This window comes from Macrotis lagotis, chromosome 5 (assembly GCF_037893015.1).
Source record: "Macrotis lagotis isolate mMagLag1 chromosome 5, bilby.v1.9.chrom.fasta, whole genome shotgun sequence".
NCBI lineage: Eukaryota > Metazoa > Chordata > Mammalia > Peramelemorphia > Peramelidae > Macrotis > Macrotis lagotis.
Genome location: NC_133662.1, coordinates 111,852,015 through 111,875,216, shown reverse-complemented (window position 1 = coordinate 111,875,216; position 23,202 = coordinate 111,852,015). Strand labels below are relative to the sequence as shown.

Below are 23,202 nucleotides of genomic sequence, written 5' to 3'. Positions count from 1 at the left end.
GTTGTTTTAACATTTTAATCCTAAATGGAATGTGATCCAAATGGGAGTCTATCAGTCAGAGGCAACTCCAGTAAGCACTTAACATATGTTTGTTATATCCTGTTGCATTATACCATATTGTGCTTAATTCATTGCTTGCTGAAAACTTTTTTCAGAACTACAGTTTCTTATTGGAAAAATGGAAAGAGTTTCCAAACAGTATTCTAGAAATCTTCTTTACTTCACCCTCACAGAGCCAATGGATACAACCAGGGTTGCAGTTATTGGTGCAGGTGTGATTGGGCTCTCCACAGCTGTCTGCATTTCAGAATCCATCCCACAATGCTCCATTGATGTCATTTCAGATAAATTTACACCAGACACCACTGGTGATGTAGCAGCTGGAATACTTATTCCTCATGCTTATCCAGGTGAGTGAGACTGCAGTTAGCATTGTTAGATTAGAATTCTGCTGCTAAAGATGGGTGGTTTTCTTCCTTGACTCTCTTCCCAAGGCTGGATGGTGATGGTGACTGTGGGATGGCTAATAGGGGCATGTGGTACCAGACATTAGCAGCCCTTAACAAATGGGCCATCTGAAAACATGCTTGGGAGGAACTAAGCCACTCCTCTGACAGTCATCCTCATCCAGTACATTTGCCACCCAACCTGTCTCATAGAGTCCCCTCTCCCACTTCGACTTCTTAGCACATATTTGTTCCTTCCTTTTCATTCATTTTGTCTGGATTGGGGAAGAAAAAAGAAGGGACTCATCCAAGCAGAGATCTAACAATGGAAAACCCAAGGTCACAAATTCACAGAGGCAATTAACCCAGAGCAAGAGATTGTAAACAGAACCTAGGAACAAGACCAAAGTTTAGTGGGGAGTGAATAATTTACAAGAACAAAGCCACCCCAAATAAACAATGCAGTGGAGAGCATCAGGCATCAACAATCGACAGTTTTGTTCATGAGCTTTGTCTCTTCTTGGTTTTCTTGCTCAGTTATGATCCTGCAGTTTTAGACCTGGACAGTTGTGGCTCTTATAAGTGATGGGAGGAAAGACAAGGTAATAAGAAGTGGTTCAAGGGCCATTTTATGTGAAGTGTGAGAGGAGGACTTCTCTGAAATAGTGTTAGGGTTGGGAATCCTATATCTGGACAATATACAATCTTCACCTCTTTCCTTACTGACTTTAGCACTCTACCCATAGTCTATACTGGTGCAACTCAGACTTTATCTGGGCATGCCCAATTCACCTAACAGGTAAGTAATATGATGTCATGTTTTGGGAAGTTTTAAGTGCCAAACAGAATTTATAATTGATCCTAGAAGCTTCTTAAATAATGGAATGATACTATCAAAAGAAAATATTTCTTAATTCATTTTTCTGATCCTCAGGGAGGAGCTGGTCTGAAGTCTTTTTCTTTTAAACTGTTTTTCCCTCATCTATTTTCCTTTTTTCTTATGTCAAAATGATAGATACCCCAATTCACCTGCAGAAGTAATAGTTTCAAGACACATTTGACAGATTGTTTGCAATCGCTAATTCATCAGAAGCAATAGATGCTAGCATACATCTGATACCTGGGTAAGAGAGCAAATGTCAGGAGGGTCTTTAAAAAATGTTAAACATCTGTGAACAAACATACATTTTATCATAAGCTATGCTCACTCTGTGCCAAATGCTATCTGAGAATCCAAGGGAGTTTAGAAACCATATTTGAAAAAGTGATTTCTTTCTTGAAATGTAAGAGATAGAAAGATAATACTTAACTGTTTTAAAAATTTTTGGGGGGGAATGATTAGTTAGTAGTAATATAGTGGATGAAATGGTGGTAGTGAGGGGAAGAGTCCAACATGGTTTTCTGTTTGTGGAGACTAATTGTTTTCATTACATGATACTGAAATTTATAAATAGAAATGATATCCTTATGTATGGCAAGACTGTATTTATCTGGCATCAGTGGGCGGAGAGAGGTAATACATAAAAGTGAGTTTTTCAGATAATTATTTTCTCCTTTTAAATATTTATCCATGTACATAGACATTCTAAAATGTTTTCTTGAACTTTTTAAAGTGTCATTTCCTAATGACTCCCCAGAGAATGCTTCTTTTCTTCCTTCCTTTTCTTTTCTTTTCTTTTCTTTTCTTTTCTTTTCTTTTCTTTTCTTTTCTTTTCTTTTCTTTTCTTTTCTTTTCTTTTCTTTTCTTTTCTTTTCTTTTCTTTTTTTTGCACAAGGCAATGGGGTTAAGGTCAGACAGTAAGGTAATTATTAAGTATCTGAGATCAAATTTGAACTCAGGTCCTCCTGACTCCAGGGCCAGTGCTGTATCTACTGCATCACCCGACTGCCCCCCAGAGAATGTTTAGTTATTACAAGTAAGGTATTTTTGGTAAAGCATTTTTGGTTAAATTCACAAGTTAGATGCTAGCATATGTCTTTGATGTTTAACTGATAATCTTTTTAGCATATAATTATATCATTTCTCAATAACAATCCCTGCCTGAAAAAATAGTTCTTCTTTGAAACATATAACTAGCTAGCAATTGTATAATTATATATGAACTTATTTCATCCACACTACAACCTTGGGGGTTAGGTGCTATTATTCCCATTTTATTGATGAGGAAACTGAGGCAGATTGAAGTTAAGAGACTAGACTGGGGTCACAAGTGTCTGAGCCAGTTTTCCTAACTCTAAGTTCAGTGTCCTGCCCACTTTGCTATCTTAGGAATATTGAGGAAAAACATAGCAACATACTGCCCATGTCTGAAAATGTATGTCTCATAGTCTGCCACTTGTTTACTAAGGAATGGAATCATACTTTTCTGTTTTCTGAAGTCTTAATAGGTCACTGCATTAATCAGAGTTAAGAAATCTCACAATGTTTTCCTTTACTTGGTAACTGGAATGGACATCTTTTTTTTTTTAAATCCTTCTTACACTTTCCTGGATCCTTGAGCAGAAGATGCTGAGTATAGTTGAACATTTTCTTCACCAAATCAGCTATCATTTATTGCCAGACACTATATTAGGAGGTACTGAGGACCTAAACTAGATAGTGCCCATCTATACATAAAAATACACGTGAAATATAAACAAAATAGAAACGAAGTATCTTTTTGGAGGAAAGGGGAGACGCACAAGCAGCTAAAAGGAAGAGAAGTCTCAGGTAGGAAGTGATATTGCAGTTGACCTTGAAATTTTAAGAGGACTGGTAAAGAGAGTGTCTGTCATGGAAGGAGCCAGCCTCAAGATGGAATATTAATGATATTTTATGAGAAATAGCTAGAAGGACTGTTTGGCTTTTTAAAAAACTGATTTGGAGTCCTTGTTGGCTCTACCATTTCCTAATTATATGACTTTGGGCAATTAACAACCTCCTAGTGCCTATTTTCAAATCTGAAATAGGGGTATTAGTTATGCACTAACTACCACACAAGAATGCTATGAGCATTAAATTAAATAATATAAGCCAAATAATCTATAAACCACAAAAGACTATGAATTTTATTTATGTTTACTGTTATGAGTTATATAGAAACTGATGGCCAAATCTTGCCAGCTGCATCAATTTGGTTAAATCTCCTAGGACTCAGTCTCTCCAGTTGTAAAAAACGAGGGTTGGACTAGATGACTAGATTTGTGATACTGTGGAAAGAATGCTAACCTTATAGTCAAGGAACTGCATTTGAATTTTGATTCTGCCATTTATGACCAGTGTGATCTTTATTAAATCATTTAACTACTGACAGCCTGAGTTTCCCCATCTGTAAAATGAATTAGGTGATCCTTAAGAGCTCTTCCATCTCTAGATCTATAATTGAGCATTGATTTTGTGTTTTTAGTCTGTACATAACCTAGAATAAGAACAAATGGGGACAAATTATAGCACAGAGGCAAAATTTCTGACACCGAAAGGTTATTATATCATGGAATGAATTAAAAAGGAAGAGTGGACAATCATTTTCCTTGAGAAGTTTTAAGAAATGAAGCCATCGAACACAGGTAAAATGTATAATAAAAATGTTTTTTTATTTCATTTACTTGTGATTATTCTTGAAGACCCTGAAATGGGCAAAATGATTGAGGGGCAGAAACATAATTAAGCTGAAACACTCTTGCTGCCAAAGTTAGAGTATACTGACAGCTTCTAGAGGGGTTCTGCAGGTATAAACAGCAAAATTTAACAGCAATTATCAGAAATAATTCATCAAAAGAAATGAGCTTATGGACTGGTGTTCACTGCTCCCCAGTCCCACCTCCATCCTTTACCATAGCTTCCAACAATATCTGGAATTCTGTCTCTCTTCCATGGGACTTGGTTCGATGCTGTCCTTACCTTCACCAAAATGTCAGCTTGTTTCTTTCAGCTTGCCCTGGTATGTGTGGTTTATGGGGGTTGTCCAAGGGTGTTTTGTTAAAGGGATTATATTCAGATAAAAATACAGTCAAGAGACCCTTTTGAGAAATCAGAATTTAAATTCTTTCTAAAGCAAACTCCCTAAGGCAGGAATTATTTCATTTTTGCTAGTGTATTCTCAGGACTAATCCACAGTGCCTGACAAATAATCTAATAGAGTTTTGTAAATATTTATAGGTCAATTATAATTGACTGTTAAAAGTCACTTTGAAAGATTATCCAAGGGGCAGTTAGGTGGTCCTGTCAATACAGCCCTGACCCTGGAGTCAGGAGGACCTGAGTTCAAATCCAGCCTCAGACACTTGATACTTACTATTTGTGTGACTTTGGGCAAGTTACTTAACCCTATAGCCCCATAAAATCCAGGGGAAAAAAAGAAAGTAGAAGACTATCTTGATTCTGACCTGCTGCACTGATCAAAATGTTTTTCTGGAACTCTGCATTTGCAATTACCTTCAGGGACAGTTAACAAACTCCATGTGAAAAATCCTCTCTCTTGGCTTTATAGTCACACTTTATTGGTTTGCTCTCTCAACAAATATTTTTTGTATGTTTATACAAGGCAGCAATGTGCAAGAACAGCAAGGACGTTTACAAATGAGAGCCAGAGAGATATTGTATACAAAGCACTTTGCCAACCAAACTTAAACTCAAGCCTTTATTGTTATTGTTACTGCTATAAGTGTTTCATAAAATGTGAAGAGCTCACTTGATCCTATGGTTTTTAGCTGGCAGATATATAGAAGCATTCCCCACCAAGAGAGGCCCTTTTGGGCTGACACTGTGCTGGGATTTCAGAAGATGACTGAACCAGAACTGAAGAAATTTCTGCAGCATGTATTTTGCCAAGTCTTTACTACTGTGAAATGTGAAGGTATCTCCTATCTGCCATGGCTAGAAAAAACGTGGGTTCCCCCACAGCTGCTTTCCCAATATCTTTTCTGCAAAAGAATTTGCAGTGATTCCTGTTAAAGAATTTAAGAATTTCTTGATCACCATCAGAGATCATAGGATCTTAAGGACTAGAAGGGACCTTAGAAGTCATCTATTCCCAATCCCCTTTTTTAATAGTCAAGGAAACTCAAACCCAGGGAGTTTAGATGATTTTCCCTAGGTCACACCAGTAACAGTCAGAGGTTAGATTTTGTTAAAGGGATTTGTTAAAGGACCAACGTCCATGGGGTGGCTAGGTGGTGCAGTTCCAAAGCTAGTTCTCTTTCTCCTATGTCCTTTTTATTATTGTTGTTGTAACTGTTGCTTTTGCAAAACTTATCCACGTTTTTAAAGGCCTGCACTTTGCAGCTAGGAGATATGATGCGTTGTTTGATTTAGAATCAGAAAGACCCAATTTCAAATCTTGTCCTTCATTTTACTGGTGAGAAGACCTGGGACTACAGAATTTTGGACACTTACCCTGGGTAACACATATGAAGAGGCAGACCCAAACTTCAACCCATCTATTCCTGATTCTATTAATCACTAATTAGGTGTGTAATCTTAGGTAAGTGTCTTGACTTTTCCAGGCCTCAATTCCCTCATCTTCAAAATGGACACATTTTGCAAGCAGTGTTGTTATAGGATCAAATGACATAATTTGTGGTAAAAGTACTTTGCAAATCATGCGAATTTTAGAGTATTATTATGATCCTTATCATCTATAATTTCAGGTGTTGAGGGCCCTCAACTTCTCTTTAGCCTGGAAACTCTTCCCTCCTCCCAAAAATATAGGTCCTCTGAAAGCTCACCATTTCTGAGTAGAGCTCCTCCCTTTACCTGGTTCAGAACTTTCTCAACCTCCCCTTGAGGAAACATTTATTTTCCATTCTTTTGGGATCCTTAAGGCATCTTTCAGATGCCAGCTGGTTATCTGAGAAACAAACTTTGCTACTGCAATAATGGAAAAGGGTCCTCTCCCTTCTTTCCTAGGGTAGAACACAGGTCAACTTAAGGGAGGTAAATACCCTTATCTTTTTAGCTAATTCAAAGGAGTTCATGCTAGGTAAGAGGGAGAGATGTGCCATGACAAGTTGCCAAGAGAGATACACATAGTTAGAAGGGGACTAGAGGTATCCCTCAAGATGTAGGCAGCCACTCACTCTGCCTGTGCAAAGAGCTGGCCCAGATGATTGGCTCCACAATTGTGGGTTGTTCCATAGCCTTAGTAAGTAGCTGGTTTCCTCTTACCCTTTTTTCATACAATGTTAGCTTTCAGTGTATAGTACCCTAAGTCAAAAAATGTTAACTTCACAACAGGCTACCAGACAATAGTTGCAATATAAGCATCACCCCCTTAAAAGTAATGTCAACTTGAGAAAATATATTTTCTACCCCAAGTCAAGATTTTTAGAGTTCAACAAAGAGCTCAGGAAATTAATTTTTCCTAAGGAGAAGATATAATATTCTGAGGATCATGATGAGATGGTATTTCCTCATGCCCTCTCCTTGCCCTTCATAGGAAGTTCCCTGCAGAATCATGAAGTGAAGGCAGCTTTGAAGATTACCTGAACCCTTCCCTTTTCTTTATCAGAATACCTTAATCAACCTGGATAAATGGGCATTTCTTCTCTATTTAAAAAAACTTATGGAGCTGCCCATAGGACCCAGATCTAGAGAGCTCAGAGATCCTTTACTCCAACTCCCCCATTTTACACTGGGTCACAGAGGCAGTCCCAAACTATCAACCCATTTCTTTTTTTTCCCTGTATATCAGCATGATATATCTCATAGTTTGTCTTGCTAATCAATGAACATTCCATTTTGTCTCAGGAAGGGCAGCTAGATGTGCAACAGATAGAGCCTTGAGCCTAGATTCAGGAAGACCTGAGTTCAAATCTGGTCTCATTTACTTACTAGCTAAGTGACCCTGGCGAAGTCACTTCATCCTCTTTTCCTCAGTTTCCTCATCTGTAGAATAAACTGGAGAAAGAAATGGCAAATCATTTCAGTATATCTGCCTGGAAAACCTCAAATGGGGTCACAAAGAATCAGTCATGATTGAACACCACTAGTCCCAGCACCTCCATGTTGCTAATCTTTCTAATATTTAGAAAGAATGTAAGTTTTTTTGTGAGTAGTAGTTATGGTTTCATTCTTTGTACGTTATCTCCAGTGACTAAAATTTAGTAGGTACTTAATAAATGCTGGTTGGTTGCTTAGTAAGCAAACAAGTTCTTCCAGCAAAATCACCACTACAATAGCACATACTTTTTATTCCAATGAAACTATTAACTTTCAATCTTTGGTGGTTCAGAAACTGAGTAAAGAATGACAGCATCAAGCCAGTCTGTATACTTCCTCTTGCTAGTTTCCTTATTCAAGTTCCAGGTTGTTTCATGTATATGTATATGTACATGTACATGCATATGTATATGTATATGTATATGTATATGTATATGTATATGTATATGTATATGTATATGTATATGTATATGTATGTGTATGTGTATGTGTATATGTATATGCATGTGTATGTGTATGTGTATGTATATGTATATGTATGTGTATATGCATATGCATATGTATATATATGTATAGGTACGGGTATAGGTATAGTTATATGCACATGCACATGCACATGTACATGTATATATATATATATATATATATAGATTATATGTATATATGTACATATATATATATGTATATATACCTCTAGTTTCCCTATCAGTAAAGCTGAGATAATGATGATGATGATGATGATGATGATGATGATGATGATGATAAAAATGATAAAAAATGATATTCATTGTTGGCTAAAGTAATAGTTACTATGTATTACCAAGAATAGATAACCCCTCCCCAGGGTTGTTGTGAATAGAGGGCTTTATAAATCATAGAGCTCTATAGAAATGAGTTATTATTATCATTGTGCTGTGCCATATCTTGGTCTTATGCAATATCAACTTTCTTGGGAAAGAAATGTGATTTTTTTCTGGAAATTATTATTTAACATACATAGGCTAGTGTAGAAATGTACTTGGCAGAAAAGAAATTTCATTTTCATTTTAGAATTATGAGGTTTTTAGTTAGTAGTGGTGATTCTTCTTAAGATACTATTCTTGCTGCCATTTACTGTTTTGCCTGGGGTCTGTGACCCTAAAGTTAGATGTACAGTGAATCTTTTTTTTCATTGGACATCTAACTTCAGGATCACAGACCCCATCCAAAACAGTAAATGACAGAAAGTTACCTTGTGGTATGCACGTGAGATAATTACAATAGCTAACATACAAAACATAAATTACAAAGCATTTTATATATGCTGTCTCTTTGGATCTTCACAACAAACAACCCTGAATAGCAGGTCCAAACTGAGGACAAGAAAAGTTAAATGACTTGCCCAAGTTCATACAGCAAGTATATTTCTGAGGTAGAATTTGAACTTGGTTCTTACTGACTCCAAGTCTAGTACTTTATCTACTGGACCATCTATTGCTGATTTTTGCTTAGATGCCAACAAGTAATTGCCAAGCCCAGTATTTTCTAACCATTTTCCCAGTGGGAGCTGCTTTCTAAATTCTCTATAATTAGTAATAAGGCTGAGAATGCTAGTTGCTGATGAGAGAAGTTATGGAGAGCCAGACTTAAATGAGAAGGGATACAGTATTATTTCCTATCACCTATAATAGAGTTCCCCACTAAGTCCTCTTAAGGGAGAATTAAAGGACCTGAGACCCCAGGCTACAAATACAAAAACTAGACAGTCTCTGCCCTCAAGGGGCTCATGTTTGGCTAGAGAGAAACAACAATTATAGAGGGGTGGGGAGGCTGGTGTCTGAGAAGGGGATGGGTTGGTCTGGAAAGGGAAAAGTGATGATGAGTTGTACCATAGGGAAGCTGATTGACTCACCCTTTCTAAAGTATATGTACTGTTAATCTGGTTATAGTTCCCTGGGCCAGTTAGTAGTCAAGGATGATTCTGTGGTTTTGAACTCAGGTGATTTTAAATATAGTATTGCCCTTGATAAAATAAGGCAGTCAGAAAGAAGGAAATTATTTAAAGAAAAAGCTAATACTTTCCTTTGGGCCTTGCTGGGCTTGAGATGCCTATATCCAGGGAGAGAGATCCAGCAAGCAGAAGAGGAAAGGGCCAAGAATGATACTCTGGTATAGGATGATGATGTTTATTCTATAGGTTTTTTGGGGGGTTTTCGCAAGGCAAATGGGGTTAAGTAGTTTGCCCAAGGCCATACAGCTAGGTAATTATTAAATGTCTGAGACTGGATTTGAACCCAGGTACTCCTGACTCCAAGGCTGGTGCTTTATCCACTACGCCACCTAGCTGCCCCTTATTCTTCATTTTCAAAGAAGATCATGACATCAGAGAGGTGATGCCATGGCAAGCAAATGAACTGTATTTGAGTGAGGGGGTACTAAGCTAAGTCATCAGTCTCACTTTCTCTTCTGGAGTCATCAGGATCCATCAGCCACATATGAATCAGGATGACTGAAGATAGCCCTGGATGTCAGGTAATCATGATCAAGTGATTTGCCCAGGGTCACATAGCTAGTATCAATTGTCTAAGGCTGGGTTGAACTCAGGTCCTCTTAACTCCAGGGTTGGTGGTCTATCCACTGCACCACCTAGTTGCCATTGTCCAGAGATAATAGATAGATAATAGTCATCAAGATGAATGTTTATATATGCTGTCTCATTGAATCTTCACAACAAAGAACCTTGCATAAGAGGTACAAACTGAGGACAAGAAAATGTAAATGACTTGCCCAAGTTCATACAGCCTGTAGTTCCCACTATCTAGATTGGTAATATCTCTTATGACCCACTTTCATCTGGGTTGGCTCCAGCTATGTTTTGTTCTATTACCTTTTCTTATCAGCTGCATTACTGTGGCTCTTGTTTCCAGTCTAATGCCTTTCCTCTGAAACTACCTTCACATATACTAAGCATACCTTCTAGATGAATTTTATTGGGCTCGTTTTTTCCATCAGAATATGAACTCCTTGAGAGCAGTTTTTGCTTTTCTTTGTATTCCCAATATTTATCATGGTGATGTGCCTCTACTTAATAAAGTAAATAATAAATGCTTGTTGATTCATCTCGATGACTATAGGTAGAGGAATTTCCTCACTAAAAGACTCCCACACCAATAAGATCATAGATCCCACCCAAAACAAATATAAATACAAATATCATTCTGAAAGTTATTTTTCCAAACTTCATTTCGTATGAGTGATGTGTGTGTTTATGTGTGTGCTTGTGCACACCTATGTATTACAAGTATTGATTTAAAAACATTGTTTGAAAATAATCCCTTTAAAAAAGCTTGCTTTTTTAACCTTTAAATTCATTTAATGAAAATGAAGTCATAACAGCCTTTAAGCCAACGTTCTTATTTTTTTTTTTACTTTAAATCTATATAAAAAAAATTACTTTACAAAGCTCACTTACCTTTGCAAACACCCACTTCTGTTTTTTCTTTTGGAGCGAATTTTGCAAAAGGTACCAGTTTATTCTCCAAACTTCAAACTATATCTCAGAGTTAAGTAATATAGACCTATAATATAGTCTTTTCCTCTAAAAATATCATTTCTCTAAATTTTGATAGTTACTAACATTCCAATTTAAAAGAGCTTAGCATGTTCTTCATCCTATAAGGATGCAAAGTTGATGGTATCTTCCTAATTCTTTCTTTGATTTCCTATAATTGGGTATATCATGTTGGCTTTCTAATGTGATTTCACATTGAAATCTTATCACGGAATAAATTTGTTGTTGCTTAGAACAAAATTACTATTGATGATATTCATTGCTGGCTAAAGTAATAGTTACTATTTATTACCAAGAATAGATAAATATTGGATCGTTGTATTTTAGAACTGGGAAGGGATTAGAAATCATCTATACATTATAAATGAGGAAATGAATTCTATTAAAAGGCAAAGGAAGAAGGTGTTCTAAGCTCAGGTATTAGATAATAGGGCAGCTAGGTGGTGCAATGGATAGAGCACTGGCCTTGAAGTCAGGAGAATAGGATTTTGAATCTGACCTCGGACACTTGACTCTAACTAGCTGGCAAGTCACTTATCCCTGATTGCCTCACATCCAGGGTCATCTCCAGTTGTCCTGATTCATATTTGGCCACAGGAATCCAATGGTACCGGAAGAGAAAGTGAGGTTGGTAACTTAGAAAAGCACCCCCTCACTCAGATCCAGTTCACATGCTTGTCAGGGCTCATGATGTAGTCTTCTTTGAAAATGAAGGACAAACATCATTATTATTTATTGGATAATACAAATGATTGATTGATATGAACAAGGGTTATAAAAGGACAGATTTATTTCACCTATAAGGATGCTATTATTGAGATTAGCATAAAGATACATGTTGATAAATCTATTTTAGGTTAATATTGTATTTCTCTTATTTCCCTTTTCCCAAGAAGACAATTCTCACAGTGGTGAGATTTGAGAAAGTAGAAAACTAAATTGGTAGGGACTTTTTCTAAGAATGAGGAATGCTACAGACCATATCATTATTACAAAGTCTTCAATTATTCATGAAACAAAGAAACTTTTATGATCTTCTTCAGGTGTCAGAAAGCCAATAATGATTTTTACATTTTAAAATGAAATTTTACTATATTTAAAATGTAAAAAACATTCTTAGCTCATGGCCACACCAATGTATGCTTAATTTTAACTAACCCCTGCTTTAGCTACCTATATGATAGAAGACTTCTGTCTATCAGTATCCCATGATCACCATGGGTTTGTAATTTTATCTGTTCTACCAACCTAGAGATTTTCCTTTGAAATTCTATCAAGGGGCGGCTAGGTGGCACAGTGGATAGAGCACTGGCCTTGAAGTCAGGAGTACCTGGGTTCAAATCCGACCTCAGACACTTAGTAATTACCAAGTTGTGTGGCCTTGGGCAAGCCACTTAACACCATTGCCTTGAAAAAAATCTAAAAAAAAATTCTATCAACATTACAGTCTAGAATTTACGATAATAGGTCAGAGGATTATGTATTTAAGGGACCTTAGACATGGTCCACTTTTCCCCTCTTTTCATTTTATAATTGATGAAATCAAGAGGATAAGTGATTTATCCACAGATTTGATGTGAAATCTGAACTTAGGTCTACCTGAATTCAAGTGTAGAACTCTAACCACTATGCTGTCTCTTGAAACACTAGCTCCCACTCTGCCTCCTCACATGCTTCCTTCCTATATCTGGTAAACTTTTAGCCTCCCCACCTTGTGGAGGGACTTTTAGGAGATGATCAATGATTAGTATCATTTTCCTCCTCTTCATTTAAATGTGGGTTTAACTTTTGATCCAGAAGAACTGGGTTAGGGAAAATCTGAACTGTTTTAGATTTCTTTTGGCCACTCAGTTTGAAACAGTTCTTTATCAGATTAGGTTCACCACTGGCCCCTTTCCTAATGCACTGTTCACATGTATTGTTGGCCTCAGAGTTTCTGAGAGTTCTATAGAAAGGAAGGCTCTGTTTCCTTTTTAAAAATATTTTATTACATTTTTAAAGATTTATTTACACATTACTAAAAGTGTTGTTGTAAGAGTAAAGATAATACTTTCCTTCCCCCACAAAAATAGAAAAACCTCACAAAAAATAAAGGGTAAGAAAGAAAAAAATTGTACTTGAGTCTGAGTTCAGATACCATTAGCTCTGTCTCTAGGGTAAATCATATTCTTTATCCTAAGTCTATCAGAGACGCTGCTTCCACATTTTTCCCACAGTTGCTATTGCTGTTTACATTTCCCTTCATTCATTCCTCCCCACTTCCATTTTTCTCTCTCTCTCTTTTCACTTTGCCCCTCCTCAAAGTGTGTTATGGGGCAGCTGAGTGGTGCAAGGGACAGAGCACAGACCCTGGGACCAGGAGGACCCAAGCCCAAATCTTACTCTGGACATCCATCAACCACCTAGCTGTGTGGTCCTGCCGGCTACCCAATCCCACCACCTTGCAAAAAAGTAAAAAAGGGTATTGTATCTGACTACCCTCTCCCACAATCTACCCTCTCTTTTATCACCTATCTCCCCGTCCCCATTCTCTCATCCCCTTCCTCTCCTTTTTCCTCTAGTGTACGATTTCTATTTCCTATTAAGTGTGTATGTTTTTTCCTCTCTGAGCTATTTCTGATGAGAATGAAGGCTCACTCATTCCCCTTCACCTCCCCCCCTTCTACTCTATTGCAAAAGCTTTTTCGTGTCTCTTTTATGTGAACTATATTAGCCCTTTCTCCTAGTACATTCCTTTTTGACCCATTGACTCCATCTTCATAGTATATTATACCTTCATATTCAGCTCTCTCCTGTGCCTTGTCTAAATATTCTCCTCCTAACTATTCTATTAATTTTGATGGTTCATATGAGTTATCAGTATTATCTTCCCATGCAGGAACACAAAACTTTCAATATCATTAAATCCCTTATAATTTGCCCTTCCTGTACACCTTCTCTGCTTCTCTTGAGGCAAGTACTTGAAGATCAAATTTTCTGTTCAACTCTGGTCATTTCAGCAGGAAAGTTTGAAATTTCCCTATTTCATTGAATGTCTATCTTTCCCTGGAAGAAGATTTCAGTTTTGCTGGCTAATTAATTCTCAGTTGTGTTCCAAACTCTTTTGCCTTCCACAATATCATATTCCAAACCTTTAGACACTGCTAAATCCAGTGTAATCCTGACTGCAGTGGTATGAGATTTGAATTGTTTTTTTCTTCTTGCTTGTAATATTTTCTCTGGAATTTCGCTATAATATTCCTGAAAGTTAATTTTTGAATCTCTTTCAGGAGGAGATTAGTGGATTCCCTCAATTTCTATTTTGCCCTCTGCTTCTAGGGTATCAGGGTAATTTTCTTATATAAATTCTTTAAAAATGAAGTCTCTTTTCATTATCATAATTTTCAAGTAGCCCAATAATTTTTATACTGTCTCTCTTGGATCTATTTTCCAGAGCAGTTGCTTTTCCAGTGAGATAATTCGTGTTTTTTTCTAGTTTTTCATTCTTTTGGTATTCTTTTATTGTTTCTTGATTTCTCACAAAGTCATCAGTTTTCTTTAGCTCCATTCTACATTTGAAGTTCTTTTCTTCAGAGAACTTTCTTATCTCCTTTTCCACCTGTCCATTCTGCTTTTTAAGGTATTCTTCTCCTTATTAACTTTTTGGACTGCTTTTTCCATTTGACCTAAAGTGGTTTTTAACATGTTGTGGTCAGGTTCTTTTATTCAGTTCCTCAGCCTGTGTCCTGGCTTTAAGGTTACATTTGTGTGTTCCTTCAATATCCTGGAGAGGCTCTGACTGCTCTCCTGACCTTTGCTCTGGTCTGTGGATGAGCACAAGGGCTCCCCTCTCCCTGGATCTGTGAGGAGTGTCCTTGCTCTATTGTAGCAGTAGAGGGGAGGACTCAGACTGTGAACAGGGGTTGCATATGATCAGAGAACAAGAGTCCTATCCCAAGAACAGAGGCGAGACCACAACAGTCTCCCTCAACTCCCCTACCTTCCTTGGGCTGAGTTCTTTGGAAGCAGCTGCCAGGCAGCTCCCTTTTGGGTGGCTCCTTGGGCCTGCTTACATTTCCAGTTTCCAGGTCACATTGCCCTGAGGAATGTGAGTTTGCTGAGGGCCATGCTTGTCTGGATTCCACACTCACTCTGGCAGAGGTTTCCTCACTGATCTTCCAAGTTGTGCTTGGTGATTCCTGCATTGGAAAATCTGGATTCCACTTCCACTGCCACAAGCTGGTGCCCCCAGGGACCCAGGTGCCTGGGTTCACTCTGGTATGGTGTGATCTTGCTACACTGCTGCACCTTCTGACCTTGGTGGAACAGAACCTTTCCATAGATCTTCAAGTTACCTTGGGCTAGAGAATTGTTTCACTGGGTCTTTCTGTAGGTTCTGCCTCTCTTAAATTTAGAGTCATAATTTTAAGAGAGCTTCTGGGAAATCCTGACCTCATGCTATCATCTTGATTTTGCCTTTGGCTCAGTTTCTTCATTTTCTATCCAATCCTCCTTTTCTGCACACTGTTTCTTTATCTTTATGCAAAGATTCTTTTAAATTAAATTTTCGTTTTTAAAAAATTAACAAAAATTTGTTTTTCTTTCTCCTACTCATCTCCACTGGGGAAGGGCAGGGAGAAGAAACATGAAATTCTTATAAGAAATATGAATAGTCAAGCAAATCATACTTCTGCCTTGAGCAAATTCAAATGCAATATGTCTCATTCTGCACTCTGAGTGCTTTGTCAGGAGATGTAACATGATAGGATCATAGATATTTAGAACCTTATTTCCTTATTTCTTCTAATCTAATCCTCTCAGTTTTCTAGATGAGGAAGATATTATCTAGAAAGATGTCATGACCCATCCAAGGTCACAGAAGTGACAAACTTGGGTGCATCACAGAAGTGACACAGAAGGTCAAAACCCATTTTCCACTTTACCAAATACTAGTGGGGTGGGGTGTGGAATGTTGTGGAGAGATACAGTTTGGGACACTTAATAGATGTGATGATCTATTTTCTCAAGGAGATTTCCAGCCCTGTCCCATTTCCCCCATCATTGTCATCTTCATTGTCATATTATTAATTATATTTTATACATAAGCTTTATATGCTCATTATTATTAAAGTACTTATAGCATCACTATGTATTGATTGGGTACTGTGCTAAGTGTTTTATAAATATTTTCTCATTTGAGAGCTGTGAGGAGGGTCCCTGCTCTGTTGTAGTAGTAGGGGGGAGGACTCAGACTGTGAACAGGGATTGCATATGATCAGAGAACATTGAAGATCTCCATTAGGAAAGATACCTTCATCATCCCACTTTTAGAGTTAAGGAGACTGAAGCAAATGAGGGAGAAGTGACTTCCCAAATTCACACAACCAGCATTTGTCTGAGGTCAAATCTGAAACCAGATCTTCCCAACTCTAGGTGTAGCACTTTAGCCACTGTGCCATCTAGCTGCCGACATAAACATCATAAGCAACAACACTAAAGTGAGATCTTGTTAACTATAGGGCATTGTGTTAAGGCTGCAAAGAGTTACAAAACACGATACCTCTCTCCTTCCTTGCTTGTTGTGGCATACTAACAAGGATTTATTATCTATCAGAATACATGGCATGAAAAAAATAAAGAAATAGCAATTAGAAAATGGTTTTCTACATATTGAACAAATATTTTAAGATGTTGGCCTACACTGACTAAACTGGTTATGTGCACTCTTTGAGTTATATAATTACAATTTTCTTTTTTCCTTGATATTTTTATCATTTTTTGTTTATTTTATATTGTTATAACACTCTTGTTGTGAGTGTAAGTATAACCTCTCCCCACCCCCAAAAAGATGAGAAACCTTAACAATAGTGAGAGAGGACAAAATGTACTTCAGTCTGTGTTCAGATTCCAATGGCTCTGTCTCTAGGATGAGTTCCCTTATTTATCACAAGTCCACCAAAAAAGTTGCTTCATTATTTTTCCCACAGTTGCTATCACTATCTGTGTTTCCCTCCACTCTATTCCTTACCATTCTCATTTATTCCATTCTCTCTCTCCTTTCACCCTGTCCCTGTTCAGAAGTATGCTGTCTCTGAGTACCCTCTCCCACGATCTTCCCTTTCTTCTATCACCTATTCCCCCCTTCCCTCCCTCAATTTCCCCTTATCCCATACCTTTATTCTCATTTTTCTCTAGGGTAAGATAGATTTTTATTCCCTATTAATTGTTTATGTTATTTCCTCTCTGAGCCATTTCTGATGAGAATGAAGGCTCATTCATTCCCCCTTGCCTTCCTCCATTCCACTCCATTGTAAAAAGTTTTTCTTGACTCTTAATTGAAATATCTTAGCCCCTTCTTCCTCTTGTTCCTCTTCTCCTTTCTCTTCCTCCCATACTTTCCTTTATCACCCATTGACTCCATCTTTTTACTATATTATACCTTTATATTCAGCTCTTTCCTGTTCCTTGTCTATATATGCTTTTTTTAACTGCTTTTATAAATGAGAAAGTTCATATGAGTTATCAGTATCATCTTCCCTTGCAGGAATAAAAACAGTTCAACATTATTAAGCTCCTCATAGTTAGACCTTCTTGTTCACTCCCTCTATGTTTCCCCTGAGTCCTGTCTTGTAGATCAAACTTTCTATTCAGTTCTGGTTGTTTCAATAGGAAAGTTTGAAAAGTCCCTTGTTTCATTGAAAGTCCATCTTTTCCCCTGAAAGAGGATGTTCAGTTTTGCTGGGTAGTTGATTCTTGGTTGTAAACCAAGATCTTTTGCCTTCCAGAATATCATATTCCAAGCCCTACAACTCCTTAATGTAGATGCTGTCAGATCCTGTGTAATCCTGACTAGAGAGCTACAGTAGTTGAATTAGTATTTTTCTCTTTGAGTTTCAGAATTTGGCCATAATATTCCTGGAAGTTTTTCTTTTGGGATCTCTTTCACAAGGTGATCAGTGAATTCCCTCAGTTTCTATTTTACCCTCTGTTTCTAGGATCTCAGGGAAATTTTGTTGTATTATTTCTTTAAAAAATGGAGTCTAGGCTCTTTTCCTAGTTATGACTTTCAGATAGTCCAGTAGTTTTAAAATTATCTCTCCTGGATCTGTTTTTGAGGTTGGTTGTTTTTCCAATGAGATATTTCATATTTTCTTCTAATTTTCAGGTTTTTTTCAGAATAGTTTTATTTCTTCCTGATTTCTTGCAAAGACATCAGCTTTGTTTAGTTCCATTTGGCACTTGAAGGAGTTACTTTCTTCACAGAGCTTTTTTATCTCCTTTTCTAGCTGGCCAATTCTGATTTTTAAGATTCTTTTCCTCATTTGCTTTTTTTAATTTCTTTTTGCATTTGACCTAAACTGATTTTTAACATATTATTTTCTTCAGTATTTTTTGGTATTTCTTTCAACAAGCTGTTGACTTGGTTTTCATGATTTATCTGCATCACTGTCATTTCTCCTTCCAATTTTTCCTCTACCTCTCATAATTGCTTTTCAAAGTCTTTTTTTTTTAGATTTTTCAAGGCAAAGGGGTTAAGTGGCTTGCCCAAGGCCACATGTCTAGGTAATTATCAAGTGTCTGAGGTCAGATTTGAACTCAGGTAGTACTAACTCCAAGACTGGTGCTCTATCTACTGCACCACCTAGCCGCCCCCAGAGTCTTTTTTGAACTCATCCATAGCCTGAACCCATTTTCTAGTTCTCTTGGAGGTTTTGGGTACAGAAGCTTTGATTTTGTCATCTTCTGAATCTTCCATAGGACCAAAGTAATTTTCTAAGGGAAGATTCTTATTTTTCTTTTATTTGCTCATTTCCTCAGCCTACGAGTGATTTACCACACTTCCTAGGCTTTGGGGTATATTTTGGGACCACCCACAGGGATTGTAATTCCTCCAAGGTCATATGAGAGGCTCTGACTATTCTCTTTTCTGTGCTCTGGTATGTAAATGACCACAGGCCCTCTCCTCTGCCCTGGAGCTGTAAGGAGAGTCCTTTCTCAGCTATGGTGATATGGGAGACCATATTGTGACCTGGATCTGAGTGTCAAAAAATAGCAGAGTCCTGGCCCAGGTAGAGCAGAGAGACCTCTACAGTCTCCCCAACCCCCTTACCATATGTGGGCTACATTCTGGAAGTTCAGGCTGGTTTCACTGATTCCTGTTGTAGGTTCTTACTGAAGGGCTGCTCTAAGACCAGTGCTAGCTCCTTCACTCTGGTGCAGCAGAGTTCTCTCACCACCCTTTCAAGCTGTTCTCAGTGATCCCTGGGCGGGGAGGTCTGGAAACTGCCCCCTCTGCCTCGGACCCAGGTGCCTCCAGGGATCTAGGTACCCAGCCTGGCTGTGCTGTGGCTTTTTCCATCCCCTAGTCCCAGTGAAACAGACCTTTCCTGCAGAACTTTCAAGTTGTCTCAGACTGGATAATTGTAACACTCAGTCTTTCTGTGGGTTCTACCCCTCTAAATTTTGGCCAGAGTTATAATTTGATGGCTTTTGGAATTTTTTGAGGTATGAGTTTCTGGGTATTCCTGCATTCATCTTGGTTCCCCAGACTCTGTTTGCTTCCTTAAGCTTATTCTTTTCTTATTTTTTTTTAAAAATCATTTATTTACTTATTATTCCAACTTCATGCAAAGATAATTTTCAACATTCATTTTTTTGTGAGATTTTGAGTTCCATATTTTTCCTAATTCTTAAAAAAATTCTTATTTATTTAAGACAGTGGGTTTGAGTGGCTTGCCCAAGGTCACACAGCTAAATAATTCTTAAGTGTCTGAGGCCAGAGTTGAACTCATGTCCTCCTGACTCCAGGGTTGCTGTTCTATCCACTGCACCATCTAGTTGCCCCAAGTTCCATAGTTTTATTTCTACCTCACTCTCTTCCCTCCCTCCTCCCCCCAACAGCAAACAATCTGATTTGAGTTATACATGTATAACAATGCCAAATATAATTCCATATTAATCTTTCCTTATTTCTTAAGGTCAGATCTATGGTGGATTATTAGGTTTGTGATAGAGTAAATAGGTTTCTTTCCTGAAGGATCTAGGACACACATTTGAACAAGTAACAGAATTTGGATACTATTTATTTGGATCTGAAAGGACTCTAATATCTTTCTATAAGAACTAGGTTGTCCTAGCTCCAGTAAGACCAATTTGTCTTGCCAATTAATCTGAAAGTCTAAGATTTGGGAAATTCAATTGTCCAAATAAGCCACCATTTGCCTTCTGTCTTGATAAATTGTTTTCTCCCAAAATCATTAGCAATCTGGAATTTGGTATTCAGCAAATATATAGTTTGTTATGTACAGAAGAGCACTATGTAATGTGGTAACTATAGAGAAAAATAAGACACAATCACATTGAGCTTGTAATACAATAAGTAGGTTTGTACTCTAAAAGACTTGGGAGGTACAAACTTATAATTTTGAATGACTAAGCTATTTTTACTATTATAAATGCCCAAATTAACTACAAAGAACTCTGAAGGAAAATGCTATCTGTATCCCAAAAAGAACTGAAAAATAGAAGTATATATGTAGAATGATTTATATATCTATATCTATACCTATATTTATTATATAAATATGTGTATATATCTATATCAATAGATATAGATATATAATGCACATTTTTTATGTCTAATGGTAGCTATCTCTAGGGGGGGTGGGAAAAAAGAAAAAAGAAAGTTACAAGATAAACATTGTATATTTAAAGGGAATAGCAAGTTGTGCATAATAGATTTGCAGTTTCATGTGCAATCATCTTTTTATATTCTACTATGTTATGGAAATGCTTGTTTTATTTCTTAATAAATAAATGAATAAAATTTAAAAAATAAAAAATATACTCCTCATGACTTAAGGAAAGTTACAATTGAATTGGAGAAATAAAGCGTTTACCAAAGAAATATTGGAAAAAGTATAAGAGAACCATACAAAAGTCATAAAGCAAAATATAATTAGCTATTATTAATAAGTGATATAATACAAGTATGATATTCAGGGTGTCAAATTAGTTTGGTATTTATTTAGCATCTAGAATAGCTTAGAAACTGAATAAAGTATAAAAAGACTCATCACACTCAGTTTCCTTATGAACGGCCTTTTCTGCTCAGCATTAGGATGTTTGTCAGAATTTTGCATTTAAATATATTCTGCTAGTGTGTCTTTCAAGAGGTGATGGGTTCCCACTCCTTTGAGATCTTCAAACAGCAGTTGGACAATCTCTTTTTGCATATATTATAGTGATGATTTTTTTCTCTGCATTACTTGATTCTAGAAGAGCTCCTGATGTTTCTTCAAACTCTCAAATTCTTGGTGCTATGGTTCTATGAAACACCTCATGACATATGCTTCCCCTTTAACTTATTGCCTTATTTGTTTATTCATCAAGCAAGTAGCACATTTATTAAGAGGCAAACACTGTCCCAGGTGCTGGACATCCAAAGACAGAATAAAGAATTCCCTGCTCTCAAGGATGTTCATGTTTTTTACTCTGTGATCTATGGGAGAATTAATGACTACCATTCCTTTTCTTGTCATCATCCTTCTTCCTAGGCTAAGAGGAAGTGGAGGCCAGGTCCACATCAGAAAAGTAGAAGATCTGTGGGAGTTTTATGGATCATATGATATTGTTATCAATTGCTCAGGCCTTGGAAGCAGAGAGTTACTAGGTGACTTGCAGCTTTTTCCTGTGAGAGGTCAAGTACTTAAAGTTCAGGCTCCCTGGGTAAAGCATTTTATCTGAGATGAAGAAGGATTGAACTATATTTATCCAGGAACCTTTGATGTAACACTAGGAGGCACAAGACAAAAAGATGACTGGAACCTGTCCCCTGATCCACAAAATAATAGAGAGATTCTTGCCAGGTGTCAGACTCTTGAGCCATCTCTTCAAGGAACCTGGAATATCAAAGACAAGGTGGGTTTAAGACCATCGTGGCCAGGAGTGAGACTTCAGAAGGAGATATTAGTATAGGATGGACATAGACTACCTGTGGTTCACAGTTATGGCCATGGCTCTGGTGGCTTCTGTGTACACTGGGACACTGTTCTCCAAGCTGTTCAGTTGGTCAAGGAATTAATCACCACCTTGAAAATCTCCACTTCCAAGGCAAAGCTGTAGATGATATGAGGTAGTGTAATTGGTTATCATCAGTAAGCTTCAATCAAACCTTAGAATGGCATAGAGTGTGAAAATTGAAATCCAAAAACCCTGAGTTTGAGTTTTGTCTTAGATATTTACATGGCCATGTGATGCTAGACAGTCATCACTATGTGTTATCTGTAAAATAAGGATAACAATACCTCTAACTAGTGAGGATTTAGTGGTATAACACATACGAATTGCTTTACACAACTTAAGCTACCTTATAAATTTTAGTTATAATAATAAAAATAATAATAATAAAAAATAAAATGGGAGGTATAATTTCACTAAATGTTTTCAGTATTATCATGATGGATGGAGTAGGCAGGATACAAATTGAAGAGAAATTCTTGTAAACAGTGAAGTCTTCCAGTTGTTCTTGCTTGTAAATGATATCAGAGCAATATATATCAAGCCTCAAAGAATGACAGAACCTCCTCAGTGCAATCCATAGTCAATTAAAAGAACTTAGGCTTCATAATCTACATAGGAAAAACCAAGTGAATGAACAGCTAATGTCTTCATCATGAGGCCCATTGGATTAATCAATACATTCATTTAGACCTGATACTGCAAAATGAATAATAAGCTGGACCCATAATTGAATGAGATAATGGTCTGAATTGCATTTAGGAAATGGTAATTTTGTTAATGATTTCAAGCTGCTTTGTGATGCACACAAAAATTATCTTTCTAGCAAGAATATTCTCTTTGCTGGGAAATTCTTCAATCTCTGAAAAATCAAATTTACAAGTGACCCAAAAGACAGTAGACATGCATGAAAGGGAAGTTTAACTTGGTTGCAATGTATAACCAACAATAATTTGCATGGAGGAGGTATAAAAGATACCCTCATGGAAATATATGGTTAGAAAAGGAAGTGACTTGGTTCTGTAGCAAGAAAAAAGGAAAACAGATGGATGAACCAAGTGTCACATGCCCATGGAAAGTTCAACAACCAAAGTAAGGCATTTACCATTTTGGGTAGATCCTCTGCAAGTTTTATAGGGAGAAAATAAGACCTGCACATGATGAAAAAGAGTTTATGACTGGTTTCTGCTGAGGGTGCATACTCATTGAGGACTTCAAAGATCCATTGAAATATTATAGATCTAAAGTCAGAAAGAATATTAGAGACCACCTATCCCAACTCTTCATTT

General features: G+C 37.1%; 1 pseudogene; it reads left to right on the top strand.

Annotated features, from left to right (window-relative positions):
- The first annotated feature begins 238 nt into the window (after window positions 1-238).
- On the top strand, window positions 239-22,142 carry LOC141487804 (D-aspartate oxidase-like; annotated as a pseudogene).
- The last annotated feature ends 1,060 nt before the right edge of the window (window positions 22,143-23,202 follow it).